Genomic DNA, 14,068 nt, shown 5'->3' with positions numbered 1-14,068 from the left:
GGTTCAGTAAACTGCCGTTAGCGTCCTTGACACTGTAGTTAGCTAAGTGCTGGCTGGGGGCTGACTGTGGATATGTCCCCGGGCCGGGGCTGTTGTCAGCTCTCATCCCGACTGAAAACTTGCAGCGCCGGGAGAGTGAGGCAGACAGACAGACAGGGGTGTGCTAGCTAACTAGCTAAATTACCAGACTAATGCAAACATTACTATGTCTACTTCTCGCCACCACAGAGGGCGACAATGTAAAGAAAACACTGATTTCTACTTTAAATCTGTGCTTTGAGGTGAGTTCCTACTAAAAACAGGGTGCCTAAACTGTTACAATAGCATAGCAGTCACACGCAGATATGTCCACTCCCAAGTTTCCGGCTCCTCAGAGCATCCAGCTGTAACATTTCATTTGCCTGGTCATAAATCTTTCCGGGCCCCCACCAGGAAGCGGGTTAAACCTCTTACAAGAGAGGGCGCCTCCACTGCAGCATCACCTATTGAGCCCTCTTACCTCCCATTTCTGCCCTGTGACAGAGACTCACAGCTGCTGCCTGGACATCCCCATCCCTCACTGTCAAAACAGGGCACCCACCCAAAGCCCTGTTCAGTAGTAGCTGCTTACTACCTGGGAACACTGCCAAGGCCTCCGCAAAGAGATACTGTATGTACAATAGTTGTAGCGTTTGACACAAATCCTCCTCAGCTGTATTATGTGTGTGACTGTGCATGCTGGATGTTTGGGTGTACATTTTTCTCTGATCAATCAACTGGCTTTCATTTTCCTTTCTTTTCTCCTTATGTGGCCTGGAATAAAGTGAATGGAATTTAACCAGACTGAATCAAATTTCAGATTTACTCATTAACTAATCAGATTGCTTTAAACAGTTCTTAGCAGGTGGACTGAAAGGACCAGCAGCATTCAGTACAAAGATTACTTATTTATGGTCCCTAATCTGGATGATTTAACTTTAAGCCCACTCATTTACATCCTGCTCTGACAGTTCCTAGATACGAGGGGCACCCAGTCGGGTTTATGCAAAGTGTCTGACATAGACATACACCTGAAGGCAAACTGCTGAAGGTATTGAACTGGTGTTGAAAGCTCATCTGGAGAACAGTTGTCACCTGAGGTTAACCTGGCAGATCTTGCAAAATGTTCAGTTATTGCAAAAGTTTAGATAAATTAAACTGCTTTTGAGGAATTTCCTTGGAAATAATGCACACATGCTTATTTCTCCGTTTGTGTTTATCACTCTAAATGTCACACTCTGCCTCATGGTGGCAGCTTCAGGTGCGTAAGAGCAATTAATGGTTTGTGTGTGTGTGTGTGTGGTGTGTGTGTGTGTGTGTGTGTGTGTGTGTGTGTGTGTGTGTGTGTGTGTGTGTGTGTGTGTGTGTGTGTGTGTAAGTGTTTGGGGCCAGATAAAGGGGATGACCCGTGGCTATAGGTGTAACTGCTCCATGTGACGTACCTGTTATTGACACTGAAAATTCAACCTCCTGCGGGACCCTTGAACTTGAGAGGCAGTCCCTGCTGGAGGACTGAAGAGTTCAGTGCAGTTAATGTTCAACCCTTTTGATCTCTGCTGAGAAGTCACATTCCCTGAATTCCTCAGTCGCATTTCCAGCAGTAGAGAGACTATGTATGGCTCTACAGAAGACAGTTAAAGCGCTCTCATGCCTTCTCTGTTGTTTTTTCTCTCACCTTGAAAAAGCACAGCAGGAATAAAGCAGCATTAGATTTTGGAGCTTATTTTAAGAAAATGCTGCAGCTAACTTGCACTTTTTGTCCATTTTTTTATTGTGGTCGTATAAATTTCTTTCTTCAGAAATTGTTGTAACATCACGCTTTACTACAAAAGTGCTACATACACTGTGTATATATATATGTAAAAGTGAAAACAGGATCATGTGAACCTCTAGTGTACGCTGAATGTGACATGATATGAGGGGAAAGTCCATAGTCATTGCTTAATAGGCTACGATGAAATCATGCTGTTGTGATGTTCTTTTAGAATTGTCCGTTCCCTTTATTTGTGTATCCACCAGATCTGGTCAGAATGACCCACTGTTTTCAACTGAAATGTCACATTGGGTCAAACAGGGTTGAGTGATACAGGAATGTTATCTAGAAAGAACAGAAACTATTATCCTGACCTATGCCACCTTATTTTCCCTACGTTTGAACATGTACTGCCTGCTGAGCGTTACAGCGTCAGACATCAAAGCAACAAATCTTTTTAATGAACATAAAGTGATCACGCCGGCCGGGGGGGGGGGGGGGGGGGGGGGATGGGTTTAGTAATTTGCTTAAAATGTGGATGCAATGTGGATGCAAGATGGAAGAGATAAAACTCAGCAGATGTCTCAGCAGAGACGACCAATTTTATCGGCCATATGAATAATACGGCGCTTAGCGCAGTGACTCTGAGCACCAGCATTGTAAAATACTGATTGATTGTGTGAGATGTTTTCCATTGTTTGAGCGCCAGGCTTAGAAAGGTTTAGCGTTAGGGTGATTAACTAATGGAGGGACTTAATCCCAGGTAAGGGTCGCCGAAGCCCAAAACACAATGCACAGCCTTTATTTAACCTCAACCAAAACGCTGAGTTGCAAGTCATTCTTGAGGGCCATCTGTGTTCAAGAGGAGCGTAGGCCTTCTGGACAAGAAAGTAATAAACACAACATTGATTTACACATCACACAACTCTTTATGAGGGTGTACAAACACTTAACTGTGCAATAACTAGCACTAACTATTTAGCCACAGTAAAAATAGAGGCCAGCTTGCATTGAACGTGTAACGTATGCGGACCGTTAGCAGCGTGTATGTGCCACAGAATGTATGTTTTGAATGGCTACATGTAGCCAGAAAAAAAATAAAAAGGCAGAGCGCTCTCTCTCTCTTTATGTGTTCAAAAATCAAGTTGTTCCACATAGAGCTCAACCCTAAAGGCCTGGAGAACTTCAGTTGTGTGATCTGGATGCAGCATTTTTTTGTTGCATTTGTTTTTGGTGATTGTGTGCTTTTTTCTTTTTGCTTTGTTTCTGTATTTGCAGCAAATTTGTATATTTGGTTGTGTTGTGTGTATTTGCAGCGCATTTGCCAAACACAGATCATAAATTATCTCAGGACACTTTACAGATTACAGAGAGTAGGTCTAGACCACAATCTATAATGTACAGAGCCAACAATTCCTTCCAAGATTAAACATTTAGTGTGACAGTGGAGAGAAAAAAAACTTCCATTAAACAGAATTGTTTTAGAGGGATAACAGGGTAAAACTATCCAGTAATTCACAAGAACAAAAGCAAAAGCCATATTGGAGTCAAATTCCCTTTGTGTTTACACTTACTTGGCCATTGATGTAAATAAGTCCAAAAACGTTATTTTGTGTTACTGCATTTTTCCAGAAAAAAAGTTGACGTCTCAGCAAAATAAAGAATCCTGAATAAAAGAATTCCTTGCTAAAACGTCAATCTTCATTAGTGAGTGAATGACTCTATCTTGAGATTGCAATTGAGTAATGAGTGGGCTGCTCTCCCATTCTTTCTTTGATACTGTATCTGCCTGCGAGCCAGCCCTGCACAGCGTTTCCCATTAGTTTGTAATTTTTTCTTTTCTTTTTTTTAATCATTCAATGGCCCCTTTATCAGGTTAGCACAACCTGCCGTAAAAAGCTGGTAAAGAGCAGATTTTGCCATTGTTGTGGTGATGAAAACATAAGAGCAGCTATGCTTTTGCTTTGGGAACCGACTCCAGCTTTGGCCCCTGATTGGTGGAAATAATAAATGGCTATTTCCAGGAAAAAATCCTCCTGAGCCCAAAGTGGACCACCTTTCTGTCAAAGAAACAAATGGCTTGATAGCTTCATATGGCACCTTCACTCACAACATATGGCCCTTTTTTCCTGTTCGCCAGTTGTTCTGCCACTCAAACAGCTGAAGAATAAAGCATGCATCTGAGCATGTGCAGAAGCTCCTGTCATCTCCGTCCTGAGTTGGAAAATGGTTTGAACCTGTGATCTGATTGCTAGATTGTGATGGGCGGCACCATGCACACTGACAGGAGAGGGGGAGGAAGGGTTGAAAAAGGGGGGGTTCACTCTGACCTAAGGCCTCTGTTGCTTTACAGTGACATCGGGGATTGGTGATATAATCCCTTTTACTGTACGCTGTACGCTGTATGATGTATGCTGTAATGGGTTGGCTAAACTTCAAGTAGACCTCTCTAAGCTCAAGTGTTCTGCAGAGCTGAAGCAGGTAGAGAGACACATGACAGGTAGCTTGGAAGTTACACATCACAGGCTGAGACCCTTCATTCTCCCCTTTATCTTTTATTGAATGGATTGTAGCAGCTGGGAACTTAATGATCCCTCTTCACAGCAGTGGAGGCCATGCAGACAATGAGTTAATCTTGATGAAATGCTGCACTTCATCATCCATCTATGTGTTTTTACAGATGTGACTTGCAGCAGCATCGTTTTCTGATGCTGTTCCAGGCAACAATTCAGGAATAAGAAAAAGCTGTAATTTTTCACTAAGTGGCCCTGGCAGGGAGTAGGCTATAACAGTGTTTATCTTGCAACTGCAGTGCAATGATGTTTTATGAGTGCACGTTACAGTTTTATAAACACCTGACTCCCTGAGCTGTGTATCTGTGCTGCCTGTGCTACTAACCTTTATGTTCCACGTTGTCTTCTCTAATTCAGGTGCTACTTCTGGCTCACAATCTGCTCTCTGAAGACCATGGGGCCCGGCAGCCCTTTCAGGGGTCACTTTGCTAGTTTTTCTACTTGAAGGAATAGTTTGATATTTTGGGAAATCTGTTCGCTTTTTGGACCAGAGTTGATGAAGAACATTAATTTCTATCTTGTGTTTGCTCATTAAATGGGAAGGTACCAATTACCTTAGCACAAATATTGAAAACAGGGGGTACAGAAAGCTTGGCTCTGTCCAAAGGCAAAATAATTCACTTACTAGCACCTCTAAAGCTCACTAATTAAAATTTCATATCTTTTGTGTTTAATCTTTAGAAAAATCATTGTTTGGTTGGCATTTATTGGCTTTGATAACCATCTGGCTGTAGCTTCATATTTATGGACAGGTACGAGAAAGGTATCAATCTTCTCATCTAAATGTCAAGAAAAACAATAAGACAATATTAAAACATTCCTTTGAGGAGGGTGTATAGTTGCTTAATAAGAGGTTATGGTGTTGTAATGTATGCCACCATAGCTCTATATCCCCTTGTATCAAGTACTGTATAAATCCAGCTTTTCTCCCTTTTTATGTTTATGCCTTGTCAGAATTTGTTTTTAACCCAAATACAATGAAAGTTAATTCTATGTAAATGTGATGCTCTCCGCCCTGGCTAATGACATCTAAAGATCTCAACAGCAATGCATCTTTCCAAAAACAGTGTCCTGATTACTTGAGATAATCTACAGGCACTTTGGTAGAAAATAGTTCCAGATGAATCCAGGTCTGTGGATTATCAAGGGTTACCAAGATATTATTTCTGGAATGAAAAACATTTCTTTATTGGACATTGACAGTGGAGAGATAACAGGAAATGAGAGGAGATAGAGGTGGGGATTGACATGCTACAAAAATCCCCAGCTGGATGTGAACTAGGATGGTTGGGGTTTAATAGTTGTCCACCAGGTTGCTTCTCAACTGTAGATTTTTTTGAAGTTGTAAAATTCCATTTACCTTCATCAAAATGAGGAGTAAGCAAAAGTCTCTGAAACCAAAACTATCTGTGTAGCTAGATACAACGAACACATGTTTATTAGTGATTTGAGTATAGGCCAACCCTTTAACACACTCTTACAGGATTAGGGGTGCACATTGAGAAGTATCAAACTGTGATGTATGTCATCCATTTCACACAAAGGCTCAAATATTTTGAGGCACTGCAAAATTGTACAAAAAACCAAACCATTGCATTCACACCCCCACCAGCTTTCATGCAATCATGCTCCAGAGAAACGTGGGAGGTGTGGTGGTGGTGGTGGTGGTGGTGTGGGTGTCGTGGGTGGTTGTAGGAGGGCTGGATTCTGCCTATTTGAGGACTCTCAGTGCTGCTGTTGCAGCTGCTGAATTTCTCACAGTAGCAATTTCAAGGATGCCAAAATGAATTACACATAGGGAGTGTAAGTTTGGTAAAATCTCTCCACCTAATCCGCACAATCCCGTCCTCCTCAGCTAATTCCAAATCTGCTGCAATTCCAAAAAGGTGCTACACACTTGCACACCCGTGCATGCACAGACACTCTCCTGCATTCTTGTATCCTCTCACACCCTCGCTTTCTATCTCGCTTTTTCAAAAAAAAAGATTTGGTTAGCCCTGATCTGTGATTTGCATGAGCAATAATTAGGAGGCGTGGGGATTAAAGGCATGCTTGACAGAGGAGATGCGCAATGGGAGGTGTTACTTAATCGACAAGTGCCGTTCAGATAATAAAGCAATGAATAACAATTACTCCCTGATGCAGTTTCTTGACACTCACAGTAAGAATATTATACGAGCTGTTGAAGGTAGGAAACACAAGACAAGAAGACTTCAGCAGCTATCAGAGAGTGTGTGGTACAGCAGGCTGTGTGATGTGTGTGAGGAGATTGATACCAGAGCTTGTGTGTGTGTGTGTGTGTGTGTGTGTGTGTGTGTGTGTGTGTGTGTGTGTGTGTGTGTGTGTGTGTGTGTGTGTGTGTGTGTGTGTGTGTGTGTGTGTGTGTGTGTGTGTGTGTGTGTGTGTGTGTGTGTGTGTGTGTGTGTGTGTGTGTGTGAGAATCAGCAGCCGGTCTGCATTTGCTCCATCCTTCACCCTCTTATCCCACAAGGCCTCGGTCACTTTCTCTTCTGCTGGCGTCTTATCAGGGGACTGCTCGTCAGGGACACACGTGCCATCGTTCTGACATTGACCGTGGGTCATTGAAATGCAAACAGAGAACACACTAAACCAAATGGGGTCGAAGAGCAGCAAATATTTGGCTAAGACCTTTTTTTTTCACTGATGGAGCCGGCCTGTTTATGGTCGATGAAACAAGGTTAGAGCAGATGGCCATTTGGAGTACAGAGCATTCATTTGAACTGTCCCAAATCAAATAAAGCCAATACCAGTACTTGTAGAAACAGGAAAGGATGTAGAAGAGCTGGGGCTGACCATCCAATCTCCTCTCATTAAAAATTGAACAGGAGGAAGGTCAGTGTAAGACTCAAGAGATAGAAATGATTGATCTTAAAACCAATACAGTGTAAAATCAATGATGTTGGAAAAAGATTGGTTTTCCCTGATAGAGCTGCATATTACTGTAAAAGGTGGAAACTGTGTGACCGGGACACTCACTGACCCTTAAAGATGAGAAGCTGTTTCATGAGATTTCACCCAACTGTCACACTCAGAGATTCAGAGTCAGTAACTACAGGAGAGTAGCTCCCTCTATCTACCAAAGCCAAAAGAGAAACAGAAAGTCTCTGACAGATGCTTGTGTTTTAAATACTTTTTTATCTGGAACACATCCTATTCATCAACAGGCAGTTATGAGTGCCCTCATTATGAGCTTTCTTTAATGAACAATGAGGTGGGACACCTGACAACTGCAACATCCCCCTCCTACCCTCACCCAAAAATAAACATACATGTGCGTACACTTACTACACTTCTGCTGCTAATAACAAAGCTGCAGTTAACAATGTACTATATCTAGTGTATCTTTTTAGATTGTTTTTTTTTTTTAGATATTAATTATTGAATAATGCAATTCCAAATACAGTTTTAATAGCCTTTGAATGTTTTTATTTTGGGGATTAACTTTCTTTCTCTATCTACTTGTTCCTGTTGTCTTCGGTGGCGAGCTACTGCATACAACTTCTTTAAAAAATTAAATAAAAAAGTTGTTTTGAATTAAATAAAAGTGCATTTCATTAGCACCATGAGTATCAAATGAAGGCAAGGAAATCACATGAAGTAAAAGAGTCGTTTCTGTTATGTGGTCCAGCATCTCAGTGTTTAAAGAAAGAAAGAAAGAAAAGGGGCACTTTCAATGCAACAAAATCCAACTATCAATAACCCTACAAATAAGAGTTGGTGATTTTCCCGAGTTATAGTCTTAAAATCAAGTGGAGTTTTAAAAAGATTAGTGACATACTTTCCCTTTTTTTCCGAATACACTACAGCCTGTTTGAAGCACTTGTGACAGTTTAACATGCACTCAAACAGGCAGCACACTCTCTTTACTTGTTTCCTTTGAATTAAACAACAGTCTCTTGAAATAGACATTGTTAATGCTTTGCTTACTTTTAAAAAGCTTTCGATTCCTAAAACATCCTGTATTTCAAAACAAGCAAGGTTTTTTTTACACCCACTGGCAGCAACCACCCACAGACAGATACTTTCACTGTTTTCAAGGAAGAAAGACTGAATTTTAATACTCAATGCTTCCTTAAAAGTGAAGATTTCTCTGCTCAGGGAAGTGGTTGAGGGTGACTGAGGCTGCCGCAGCGAGGGAGCGAGGTCATGATCTACGTAACTGTGTCAGCCCTTTTCTTAACAATCTGTTGCAGCTTTATACATTTGCATACACATATGTACATACCATGTCCAACAGCTTAATTGCCTTTTTTGTCCATTTTATTTCTATGCTACAGATGCGGCCTGCAGTAAAGACAAAGAGTGGGCTACAGAGGTCTGGTTATCTCACTTCCTTCTAACACACCCCCAGATTGTTTTTTCTCATTTTCAAACTTCAGCCCCAACTGACGCTGACTTACGTGACATCACTTGAGGCAAATTGATCAGACTTTACACAGATCAAAAGTTTTTTTTTTACAATCAAGACCTATAAACAAACTTTCATGTATAAAACAGGTGGAGATCCCCTTTAAAGCAAAGAAAAATTGAACATCTACATTTTCATGACAACTGGGAAAACTGAGTAAGATGATGTGATGTGATTAAAAACGCCTCAACAGCCACTAAATGGACCTTGAATTGAGATCAAGACGTTGATCTCAGTAAACAAATCCTTCAAGTGACCAGGGACTTTGAAAATAAGTTAAGGTTTATAAAACGTTATAAAAGGTCATAAGGGGGAAACGTCTCTCCATCTACCTCATATCAAGTTAATGTATAATATTTTCTCAGGTATGGAAAAAAATCATGAGGTCAGCCAGCTGTAATATATTCTCTGTCATAACACACCGCCTGGAGAGCTCTGTTGTGATCCGACTGCTTCGCTACCTGGGAAATGATGCTTTTGACATTTATAGCTGCAGCACATCCGCCCCTGACGCACTTGTTGTTTGCTCTTTGTTTTATTGAGCGTGATGAGTCAGTCTTTCCCTTCTACTGTCCAGCATGGCCGTCTCTGTTACCACGGCGATACATCCTCCAGACAGCACCTGCAAGCACGATTGATCAAACGGTTGATGAGACCTGACGACGGCACAAAGGGGCAGTCGCAGATTTTTAAATGTCTTATTTTAGGGACTCAGATGAATGAGCAGATAGAGGCTCAGCAATGACCCTTTGGACACACAGTGGCTGTTTCATCACTTAGGAATGTGACTTTTTTACTTATCTGGCAGTCTTTGTAAGAGTTAGCTCATTCATCATCCAAAACGCATCTTTACAAAGTTCAGAAGATGTAAAATGTTTGCCTTTTGACCGTGCCCTCTTTTATTCAAAACTGCTGCAGACACATTCCCACTTTGATTGAGAAAGCCCACACTGACCTGCAGTTCTGCCCTCTTTGTACCATATTGACTCTTTGGGATCTTTTCATTGTAAATTTCTCCACCATTACAGTTTTATTTAAAGAGGTACAGATGGACCTGAGCAGGAATTTCCCACAGACTAATTATAATCGTCCTCAGCCACAATGACATATAAAGCCCAGTCTTCAATCACTTTCATTGGATTCAGAAATCCAGTAAGTGTCTGTGATGGTGTTGAAGTCATGACTAAGCAGAGCACGTAGGTGCTGTGATGCTGGTTTTAAATCATCGCTGACAATGCTGAGACACCAATAATCAAGTCATTTTGATCTCTGCGCTTTTATAACCTCATTGACCTCTTTGGAAAAAGTGTAATCACTTTGAAAGTCTGCCCATAGATCTATTGACATTGTTTTACATGTGAAAGTGAAAGCATCAGTATTGACGTTGCTGTGCAATGTTGTTTTCAATCCAGGGATTGCACCAAATTCCGAAAAAACACATTTTCTAACACTTGTCTAACACTGTGAGGACCATAAATCAATTCCCATTCACCTCCAGCTTGTTGCCGTAGAAATTGAAACCTCAGAGACGATATCTCTAAACCTGGATAAAAAAATACGAACTATCTGGACGGCTACATGCCAGTAGAGAAGTGCTTTTCAAAATGGGGATTGTTAGCCCCTTCATCGCTAACTTCACATCTTGTTGCCTTAAACCTTCAGGCTATGTATTGATACGTACTGTACTGGAACACCATTAGTACTGTACAACAAATGACACTATAAAGTAGCAAGAATTACACCTTAGTGAGCTAAAGCAATATCTTTATGTTTTGTGACATTTCTTTAATCTTTTTTTTAAGCCACCTTTCACTCTTCAGACCTCTAACAAATATCCATTCTTTGGTGGAACTCAGACTCATGAGCAAAGTGTGAGCACTGACCAAACCAGAAAACACATAGCAACATTATTATTCATTTGTAATTGTGTCTCTGTTAACCTGATGAATGCAACTCCAACATTCACTCTCCTTTTAGCTCTTTTTGGGTGCCACCTAAGGAAAACATCTGGCTCTATAGCTGCTAAATGCCCCCCTATGTTCACCAGCTAACTATGTCTGTCTGCTTTAATATAAAAATACTGATTAGTTCTCCTTTCTGGGGGGAAAAGCCAAAAAAGTTGGGAACCACTGAATCAGAGATTACTGAGAAAAGTTTTTCAAAGTAACTTTGGTGATCTGGCTGTTTAATTTTTTCCATACCAAACCTGTCTTCTCTCCAGTTATGAAATAAAAATAAGAGTGATGAAAGACAACCCCATATACAAAGCTCCAACACAAAGCCATCTATTTTTTTTGGCTGAAGCACAGCGGTCTGAGCGTTTTGAACTGACAAAGGGAATCTGGCCTTTGTTTGGTTATCATCTGTAGCTTTAATGAGGATACCACACACGGGCAGTATTTTAACAGGCTGTTTTAAGGCCTAATGAAGGCAGTGTTGGGTCAGACTGAACGGTAATGAGGCAGGCTGCTTAGGGACGCTGTCTTCGATTGCCCATTAATCAGCACATTCCTCTCAGCTTCACACACACTTTCTATTTTGTTCCTATCTCTTGCTCTCTCCTCTGTAATTACACAGCAAATTCTCCCCACAGGCAGCTGAGTGTGGACTTTTGTGAAATACACACACACACACAAACACACACACACACACACACACACACACACACACACACACACACACACACACACACACACACACACACACACACACACACACATACATCCTGTCAAGGTAAACCAGGAAAAGGCAATTTCCTCATCACTTTCCATGTAGTGCTTCTGAGTGAGACGAGGGGAGGCAGAGGCGGAGACGTTCGAACAGTCAGAAAGGGGCAGAGGTAGCCATTAGTGGAACATCTTGGTAAATAAATGCGTCTACACAAAGCAGAGGCTGTTGGTGTTTGAGTTTCCTTTTCACTAATCTCTCTGACTGATACAGTAAGTGGCATCTATCTCTCCTGCACAGATGAAATGTTTCGAGGCTTGTTGTTTGGTCATTTTACAGTGTACCACGCACAAACAGAGCTACTGCTAAACAAACTCTGAAACAAAAGAAGTTACACAATGTGGCAGCAGGAACAGAATGATGGAAAACCGTCATAGCACAGTTGTCAAAAGGACGTGTGAATGCAGTTAGAACAGAGACAGGAGTCAAATCAAATGCTCTCTATCACAGCACAGAATGACATACTGAGGGAGTAGCCTACAGGTGTCCCTTTCCTCCATAATGTCCAAAGTGCCTTTTTTCAAAGCTGTTTTATTTTGATTTTATTTTTTGTGAAGGCCCGCCCATGGGCCTTATCAAAAAGATGAATTTAATAATTGAATTTAATAATTAATAATAATGAAATGATTAGTTTACGTCACATGATCATGTGCCCTCCGTTAAAATTTGCACCTGCGGCGATGGTGATGGTGAGTTTTATTTATGTGATTATCACGTCATATTTATAGTATTGGCGTTACGTAGCGTGACTTTCAAATTGTGCATGCGTAGCGCCGCCATCTGTGGTTAGGATTTGGGAAAAGGTTTATCCTAAACCTGGATAAACCTTTTCCTTATTCGACACAACACCGACAGTAACCTCACGAAGTGACGACAAAGAACCCCAAGTTAACATGGTCGCTGTTAAACCGCAACGCCGCCCCCTCCATATCCATGTGTTGTAGGCTATATTAAAACAACGTTTTGGTGTGTGAGCTTGTGTTAGCTTTGGAGAGAGACGGTGTTTCCAGCCCAGGGTATAACCAGTTGTTGCAGACCCATTGTTTCAGAATCCGTGTGCTGTCTGGTAGACGTTATGTCAAATCCTTGCACACCGATAGCGCAGAGGCGTAGCAGGAAGTTAGAGTGCACGATACAGTTATGTTTTTAAGCCTAAATCCAGGTAACCGGTTGTTTTCGAGTACCCAGATATACAGTGAGTCATGGCCTACGACGGAGGAAAAACAAATGTCCTGCAGACTAATGACATTATTGATAGCGTCGTAGATAGCTTAGCCGACTTGTGGTGTTATTTTTGCTGACGAGGGCTCGAATCCCGCGCGACATAGATCATGCTAATTTCTTTTAAAACACATTTTCCCGCGGTAGAATGTCGTGGTAATGTAGTGCTCAGATATTCAGTTCCGTTCAGTAGAGTTTACATTGAGGTGCATGCAAAGGCCAGTAACATGTTCATGAATATGTAGCGAATCTGTCGACGTGGGTAGCCGTTGACAGGTTTACAGGTAACACCGGCTAACTGTTTCCCTGTTTCAAATCAATGTGGTAAACTAATTAAATCTGGCTGTAGTTGTATATTGATACCCAAGACTGAAAATAGATTGTAGCCTATTTCTTTTCGAAATAGGAGTATATCATAATTCTGCTTCGTCTACTCATTGTTGTTTAGGTAAACTGCTGTATACTTTTCTTTACTGTTAATAGTGGTTTAAGATGTTGCTACTTGAATTTCTTTTCAATTCCATTCTTGGGTTTATCCGCTCCCTTGGTCCTTTGGCATCTCAATAGAGGAGAGGGGTATATCTGTTCAATTTTCAAGAATTAAAAAGCACGCAATAATCAAACAGCTTTTGCTAAAGCTAGAATTCTGATTCAAAGCTACTTAAGATACATTTTACGTCATCAATTGTTAACATTGCAATGTACCCAGTTTTTATTGTTCAAATACTTTATTGTTTTTATGTGTATCATATTTTCATTTATTAATCATGATATTTTGATTCATCAGTGCGAAGATGCTCATAAGAAGGGGAAATTAAAGTAAAACTAAAAGGCCGCTAAAGGCAGCGGATCCCAGACTAGCTGGGTCACAACAGGTAAGAACAAAATATGTACAGTTGTTTACGTTGCAAAGGTCATAAATTATAGACAACACACCACCAATAATAAACACTGTAGTGCAATAGTTAGTAAAATGTGCTGAGTGTAATCTCTAAAGAGAATATTTATAACCTTTATTTGTTCCCTTCTGTCTCTCTCTTAGTTTGGAGGAACGTGGTACAATTTTTGGCTTTGGAGCGGACCTGGACCTCTTGTACGGAAAGCTGAAGTGAGTGATTAATGTGAAATTATTATTTAATAAATAGCATTTTTATTATATTATCAAAAAAATCTTAATAAATCTCTTGAGGAAATAGGAAATAATAACCTGGTTCTCTCTTTATTAGCATGAACAGTACCTGCTGGAAAACACTTCTGGGCATATCACCTCCCGCAGCCAAAGTGAGTAGGCCGACACAAACACAGACACACACACACACACACACACACACACACACACACACACAC

The 14,068-nt window shown here is 41.0% G+C and overlaps 1 long non-coding RNA gene across 1 annotated transcript in view; it reads left to right on the top strand.

Moving 5' to 3' along the window:
* The first annotated feature begins 13,758 nt into the window (after window positions 1–13,758).
* The window catches only part of LOC116672393 (uncharacterized), a 32,454-nt gene continuing 32,144 nt past the window's right edge, over window positions 13,759–14,068 (top strand). The window contains exons 1-2 of the long non-coding RNA XR_004327544.1: window positions 13,759–13,829; window positions 13,948–14,002. This is a non-coding gene — a long non-coding RNA (uncharacterized LOC116672393). The remainder of the gene's footprint in view (window positions 13,830–13,947; window positions 14,003–14,068) is intronic.

Source organism: Etheostoma spectabile, chromosome 22 (assembly GCF_008692095.1).
Source record: "Etheostoma spectabile isolate EspeVRDwgs_2016 chromosome 22, UIUC_Espe_1.0, whole genome shotgun sequence".
NCBI lineage: Eukaryota > Metazoa > Chordata > Actinopteri > Perciformes > Percidae > Etheostoma > Etheostoma spectabile.
The sequence above is the reverse complement of the archived record's forward strand: the minus strand, read 5'-3'. Positions and strand labels throughout refer to the sequence as shown.